Raw genomic sequence first — 6,877 nt, forward strand, 5'->3', positions numbered from 1 at the left:
TGTCTGTATGTGGGATTGAGTTTGGGGTCACGCTGGCAGTTGAGCTGGGAATGACTGGGGGTCATGCTGAGGGGTGTGAGGGGGGTTGGGGGCTTGTGGGGGGTGACCCCAGCCAGACGCCAGGTGCTCCCAAAATCGCTCTGTCACTCCCCTCCTCACTTGGACAAGGGAGAGAAAATAGAATGTGCATTCCAGTGCTGGGATGGGGAGGGGGGATTTGAGTTTGGGGTTGGGATATGTGGGGTGATAGAGGAGCAGGAATTGGGCTTTGAGAGAACAGGCCAGGCTGTGGGAAACTTCGAGGCATCAGCAAACTGTTAAGGTAACCACAGACTGGTGTTTGAAGCAGCAACCAGTCAGGGCAGGGAGACGTCAGTAAATCTTGACACAACTTGTGGTCAGAGAGATTTGGGAAGCAGCAGATGGTTAAAGTATGCAGAGAAACAGCACAAGCATAGGGCAGTGTAGGACAGTCTTTGGCAGGGACAACCAAGGGCCTTGGTGGGGCTGGGCACCCCCACATTTTCCAGCTGTAACAAGTACCTCTGACTCCTGCTTTACCAGAACCCAGGGATGGTCTCCTTTCCTGGTCATGGCCTCATTGGGCTCTTCAGTGATGACCCTGAGTGGGGCCAGTCAAACCCTCAGAGTCTTGGGGGTTGTTGCTGACTTTGACTTCTCAGGAGTTTCAGCTTCCCAAACGTGCAGTTCAGGGATTTGGCACCACAGGGTGCAGGAACATGCCAAGTGCCTGAACAAGCCTCAGCTCCAGGTGTGATTTCCTCAGTTCCCCAGTTCTTATGCAGTTAATTGGAGCAGTTTCACAAGTGCTGTCAGAGTGAAAAACTGTGAAATTAAATTACAAGAAAGCATTTTTCTAGTTTTTCTGCCTACAGAATATGTATTATCCAGAGCTTCTGATTGAAGCATTTCTTAATGAAGTATGAACATAGAGCAAAGACCAGAACTGTGGGGAATTTTTAGTGTACTGCTTCAGGTGAATTGAACACATGTTTTTGCTTAAATATAAACCCAAAAAAGGTCTCCCACAGAGCTTTGGGCAGTATCCTACCACCGTAAGCCGTTCTCCAAGGACTCTGCACAGATGTGACCAGAGCTGACCTCTCACAGACAGCTGCACCAGCTCAAGGCAGCTGAGCCCAGCCTTGGGCCCAGCCCCCAGCCCAGCTCTGCCACCTGAGATGGCACTCCCCATCCAGGGGACAGACAGTGCTGTGGCTGTTCCTTATCACCAAGGGGATCTTCACTCCCTTACAGTCCTCCAGTCTGATAGGAAAGGTGGGCACCCTTACAAATTACTCTGTGGTGAGGGTCTTTAGGAGGAATGGATATATGGAAAAGACTCCACTACTGGAATAAGCAGTAAAGTAGGTATGTTTGTTACAGCGCTGGGACGCATGGGGGATAATTCCTCCAAAGCCATGTGTGCTGACAGCTGCATTCAGCTTGGTATTTATCGGGTTACAAGCTCCATAGTCATTAAGTTTCCCAATACACCTATACGTATTCATCGCCTAGCCCTGCCTAGCCTCACTTCGTATTACAATGAGCCCAAAAGTCATTTACATCTGCTTGCGCTTGCGCAGTGTTGTCTGGTGGTCGTGGGCAGGGGGCTCTGGGATGAAGTGAAGGGTCTCCTCACGCTGGACTTTTCACCTTTCCTCCCTGCACATGCTCTTTATGTCCCTGGCCCAAGTCCAAACTTCAAGGCTGGTTTAAGTTAGTTTTAGGTTCGAAAACAGGATCTTTGGTCAAGAACATCAATATTCCTTCCCTTTATCAATAGTCTCATATCTTCTCATTCTGCTTTGGTAGGCACAATAAGTGTTGAGCAAGCTGTAGGCATTGTTTTTAACAAACAGCTTCTTAACAAATCATTTAACCTCTGCTTCCCCTCCTCCCTCTGGTTCAGAATGGGTGTTAATGTCTTCAAAACGGGTCTTAATTTCTCTAGGAACATCAAGCTGCACAAGTTTGTTAAAGAACCCAAACAGTTTGAGCCAGACAGTTTGAGCTCCTGACCTTTAGGGTAATAGGACAAACGGGTCTGCACAAAATCTTGTGCAGAGCCCAGACAGCCTGGACTTCCAAACATTGGGGAAAACGGCAACACATGTTCAAGGGGGGATATGGGGGGCTGTGCCTTCCTGGTACCTCAGCCGATGGGGAAAGGAAGAGAGCAACATGCGGCCGGGAGTTTAGGATAAAAGGAGGCTGCGTCCTCCAAAACCTCGAGAGAGACCCCACGGGCGTGTGCCCCAGTGGACTCTCTCCCTTTATTCGAGCAAAGTTGCAGGACTCCTCTGTCTCCTTTGTGGACACTGGCTTTTCACAGTGTGGCTTCTCCGCACAAGTCTCTGGCATTTATAGTTATAGCCTGTTTAAGCCTTTCCTCAGCTGGGCCTTCTCCATTCCAGGTTATTCCTTGGTCCTAAACTACCACAGCTGAGCAGTTATAACCAGAATTTCCCCTTCTGGTGTCCTGGCACACCCTGCTGCAAAGGCCAGGATGTGGCAGGAAGGCTCACAGGGTCTCCTGACTGTGGAGAAGGACATGCTCCAGAGCAGGGCTTCTCTGTCACACTGTCAGAGGGACAGGGCAGGACAGGGTGGCTCCTTCTCCCAGGGACAGCTGTGGAGTGTGAATGTGGAAGTGCAGCCAGGGGTGCCCAGGGCTGTCCTGCAAAGCAGGGTCCCTGTGCTCCAAAGCTCTGTGTGGCAGGGCAGAAACTCTGCTGCATGCCAGGGGCAGCTCTCAGCTTCCCCAGGGAGATCCCCACAGCACTGCTGGGGAGAGGCTGAGAGGTCCAGATCACCTCAGCACATTTCCAGAGGGGCTTTTCAAGTAGCGTATCAAGGTCAGGGCTACCCCTAAGGAAATGTACTTTCGGAAAGGTACTTCCTGGGGGTCTGTGCTTTCATCTTCCTACTGTGGTTGGGCGGCAAAGAGTGGCTGGTGTGTCTGTCAGTGGGTGCAACCACCAGCAAACATCAAACCAAGCAGCCAGAGAGTATAAAAAGAGGTCTGAGATCTAGTTAGTTTAGAGACCATAGGCCTGGATCAGATGTTGGAGAGCCCCAAGAGCCTGTGAGCTGGTTACTGGATGGACACTGTGACCTAAACACTCTTGGAGAAACTGAGGAGTCCTGTGAGGCAGGTAATGGGAATGCCTTAGGTCTGGACCCGGGGGTGAAGTTCCCTTTGTGTGAGAGAGGAGCAAAAATCTGGGCACTGCTGGGATGGGCAGTGGGGCAGTCCACAGGAAATAGCAGCACAACAAGAGGGTTGGTGGGAGACATGTGCTGCAGACTTCCTGAGCAGGAAGAAGTTGCTGGGGCCTTCTCCAACAACTGGGAGAAACCTCATGTTTCCAGGCGCTAGTCCTCATGGGAGGCCTAAACTATCCGAGTATCTGATGAAGGGGTAATACACCAAGCCAGCCAGGAGGCTTTTGGAGCTTATTAAGAGTTTTTCTGACAAGGGTGACTGAAGAGCCAGTGACAGAGGGTGTCCTGCAGGACATCACACTTAGAAACAAGGTCAGGACTGTAACAGTCAGGGGTGAGGAAGCAAAGGTGAGGGCTCTGAGAGAATGGAAAAAGGCAGAGTGCAGGACTTCAGGAGAATAGGCTTCAGCCTGCTTGGTGACCTGCTAAGAAGAATTCCATGAGATATTGTCCTGCAGAGAAGAGGGAAGAACTATTTCATGTTCAAAAATCTTGTCTTTGAGCTCCAGAACACCTCGCCTTGTCACTCAGGAAGGTAAAAAACACTGTAGGAAGCTGGTATGGATGGGAAAGGAGCTGCTGACAAAAACCAAACATGAGGAGGAAGCACAGAAACAGTGGAAACAGCCTGCCAGCCTCAGTGGTGCTGGAGAGACTAATTTGTGTGTGTGTGTTTGTCTGTGCAAAGGGAACTGGAGGGGAGAGGAGATGCCAGGGACAGCTTCTGGATAGATAGAGAGCCCAAGATCAGCTCCTGGAGAGATCCACACTCCCTGTGTGCCTATATAGGCCTCTATTTTTCACCAGCAAAAGCAGTCCAACCCTCACTTCTCCTTAGTCCACTGACAGTGGTTTTCCTTGGCCTACCGACCTGCTGAGGTCCCTTCCAGGTGAGATTCTGGAGAGCTGCCCCGCAGAGAGAAGTGGGGCTTTGGGCTGATAGCAATATATGTCACCAGTGTGTCCTGGCAGCCCAAAGGACCACTCTGTCCTTGGGGATCAGGCCCAGCGTCACCAGCCAGGCCAGGGAGGGGATTGTCCCGCTCTGCTCTGCACTGGGGCAGACCCACCTCCAATCCTGGGGGCAGTTCTGGGTGACGCAAGAAAAGGACATCAAAGTACTAGCATGCGTCCAGAGGAAAGTGATCAAGATGGTGAAATGCCTCAAGTGCAAAACTTAGGAGGCACAGCTGAGGTCACCTGGTTTTGTTCTGCTTGGAGAAGGGAAGGACAAGGGGTGACCCCACTGCAGTCAAAGGGGGCAGTCCATGTGGCATGCTGGTCTCCTCTGGTCATCAGTGACAGGACACAAGGAAATGGACTGAGATGGGGTCAGGGGAAGTTCAGAATGGACATTAGGAAAAGGTTCTTCATCCAGAGGCTGGTCAGGCACTGGAACAGGCTTCCCAGAGAAAGGGGCCGGGCATCAAGCCTGCCAAGGCTCAAGCAGTGCACAGACAAGGCTCTTAGTCATATGATTTCATTTCAGGTTGTCCTGGAAGCAGCAGAGACTTAAGGATCTTTATGAGTCCCTTCCAAGTTGAGAGAGTCCTATGATCCTGTGATACTGGGTGCTATTGAAAGGACAAAGAAGGGCAAGGTAAACAACAGGCATAGTCAGCATGGGTTCACAAAGGGAAACTGCTGTTTACCAATTTGAGATATTCTATAATTCCCTGACTTGTTCCTTCAGATACCTCTCAGTTTGCCAGCTGTAGCAGGATGTTCTGCCCTGGAACATGGCCAAGTAACTCAGACAATGCCCTATTTACAAGGCTCTCAGTGCTGGACTGAGAGGGGGTGTCATGCTGGTTTTGGTGTTGAATTATGCTAAATCCAGTCTGGCACATCAACCCCAAAATTAACATCCTGATAGTGAGGCAAAGATTTGGCAGGTAAGCTGCTAAACTGACCCAGACACACATGACTGTCAGCCAATCCTTTACACCTTAAAAGTCCAGTCCTCTTTCATAGGGTAGGTTCTTCTGGAGCATGTGGAGATCCCTCCTTTGGGTGGGGACATCCCTCAATGTCTGAGCGAATGTGATTTTGTCCACAGTCATTGGTCTGGGTGAGCTACATCAATCTCTGCTTTAATAGCTAGCTTTAATATAATTAATTTGACTGCTTTGATATAGTGAACTATCCTGTCCTATCCTATCCTATCCTATCCTATCCTAGTATTTTTATCTTTTTTACTACTTATGTGTAGTAAATAATTCTCATAAAGATCTTTTTGTCTAATCATTTATCATAATAAATAATTAATTTTTATATAAATATATCTGGTTTGCCATCCTTAATCCTGCAGGACAGAGTTGTACACAGGTTCAATCACACCCCTATAATTCCTTAGATTTAAGGCATTGACAGCCTGGGGCTTGGATTGGATCTGGGAGGGCAACCTCCATCCTGCTGTTCTGCATTCCCAAAATCCTTGTTCCCAGTTTCCACCATCCCTGACCACCAGATCCGCTCTGGGATCAGTTTCCCTGTGGGCACTTTCCTGCCCTCTCCCTGTGTTACTGGCACTGGAAATTGGGAATTTGGATCTTCATCCCATTTTCCCTTCCTTCTCCTCCCTATTATTATCGGGATCCCCTTTTCACCCTCTTTTCCCAGGCACTGGGACTTCCCTTTCTGGCCACCCCTGGTTTTCCAGCTCCTGCATCCCCCTTTCTTTGACTCCAGGACCCTCCTGCCCCACCTATCCTGGCCATCTTACCTCTCCCAGCCCCTGGATCCCCCCTTCCTTGACGCTGGGACCACCCTGAACTCCCATTCCCGGGAACTGAGACACCCTTGCATGCGTCACTGCACTCCAAGTCCCCCCCCCCACCAGGATTTCAGTACCCCAAAACCACCTCAGAAATGGGGATACTCCAAAATCCCCTCAGAAACTGGGTCCCCTGATGTCTTGAGAGACCACTTAAAAACAGAGACTAGACAGGAGTAGGGGAATAAAGGTAGGTATTTAATTGAAGGGCCTTCAAAGGTACACCCTGGGGAGTCCAGAGGCTACTGCCGAGATGGACCCCAAGATGGACTGTGGGTCACAAGTTCTTCAATCTTTTATGGGTTTGGTTCATTTGCATATCAGAGTTAATTCTCCAGTTAAAGCTTCAGTTTAATGATGTAATTCCCCTCAGCTTGCCCCCCTCTCAAAAGCTTTTGGTTTATACTTTTTGGGCCTAGGACGGTCTGGGTGTCCTTGAAGAGCAGGCCTGGAGAGGCTTTGTTACATCTACCTAGCAGGAGAGAGCAGAAATTAACAGGCTACAAGAAACTTCAGAGTTACACACTAGGCAGTACAGGATTTGAAAAATATAAAAGTTAAAACCTAAGGCATCACCCCCTGACTTCATCATACCCAGCCTTCAGCTCTTATTTCAGACCCCATCCTACCCCTCCCAATTCCCATCCCAGCCCTCCTTGCGGTTTTGGGGGTTGTGAGATCAAGTAATTTTGGGGTGAGATTGAGTCATTTTGAGGTGGGATTGAGCCACTTTGGAGTGGGATTGAGTTGTTTAGAAGTGACGGGTCAATCCATCTTTGGCTTTTGGAGTGCAAAGTTATGGAGAAAACTCCTCCAAATCCCAACAGAACACCTAAATCCTCCTGAGTATAC

The sequence above is a fragment of the Corvus brachyrhynchos genome, unplaced genomic scaffold (genome assembly GCF_000691975.1).
Source record: "Corvus brachyrhynchos isolate BGI_N302 unplaced genomic scaffold, ASM69197v1 scaffold489, whole genome shotgun sequence".
In the NCBI taxonomy this organism is placed as follows: Eukaryota; Metazoa; Chordata; class Aves; order Passeriformes; family Corvidae; genus Corvus; species Corvus brachyrhynchos.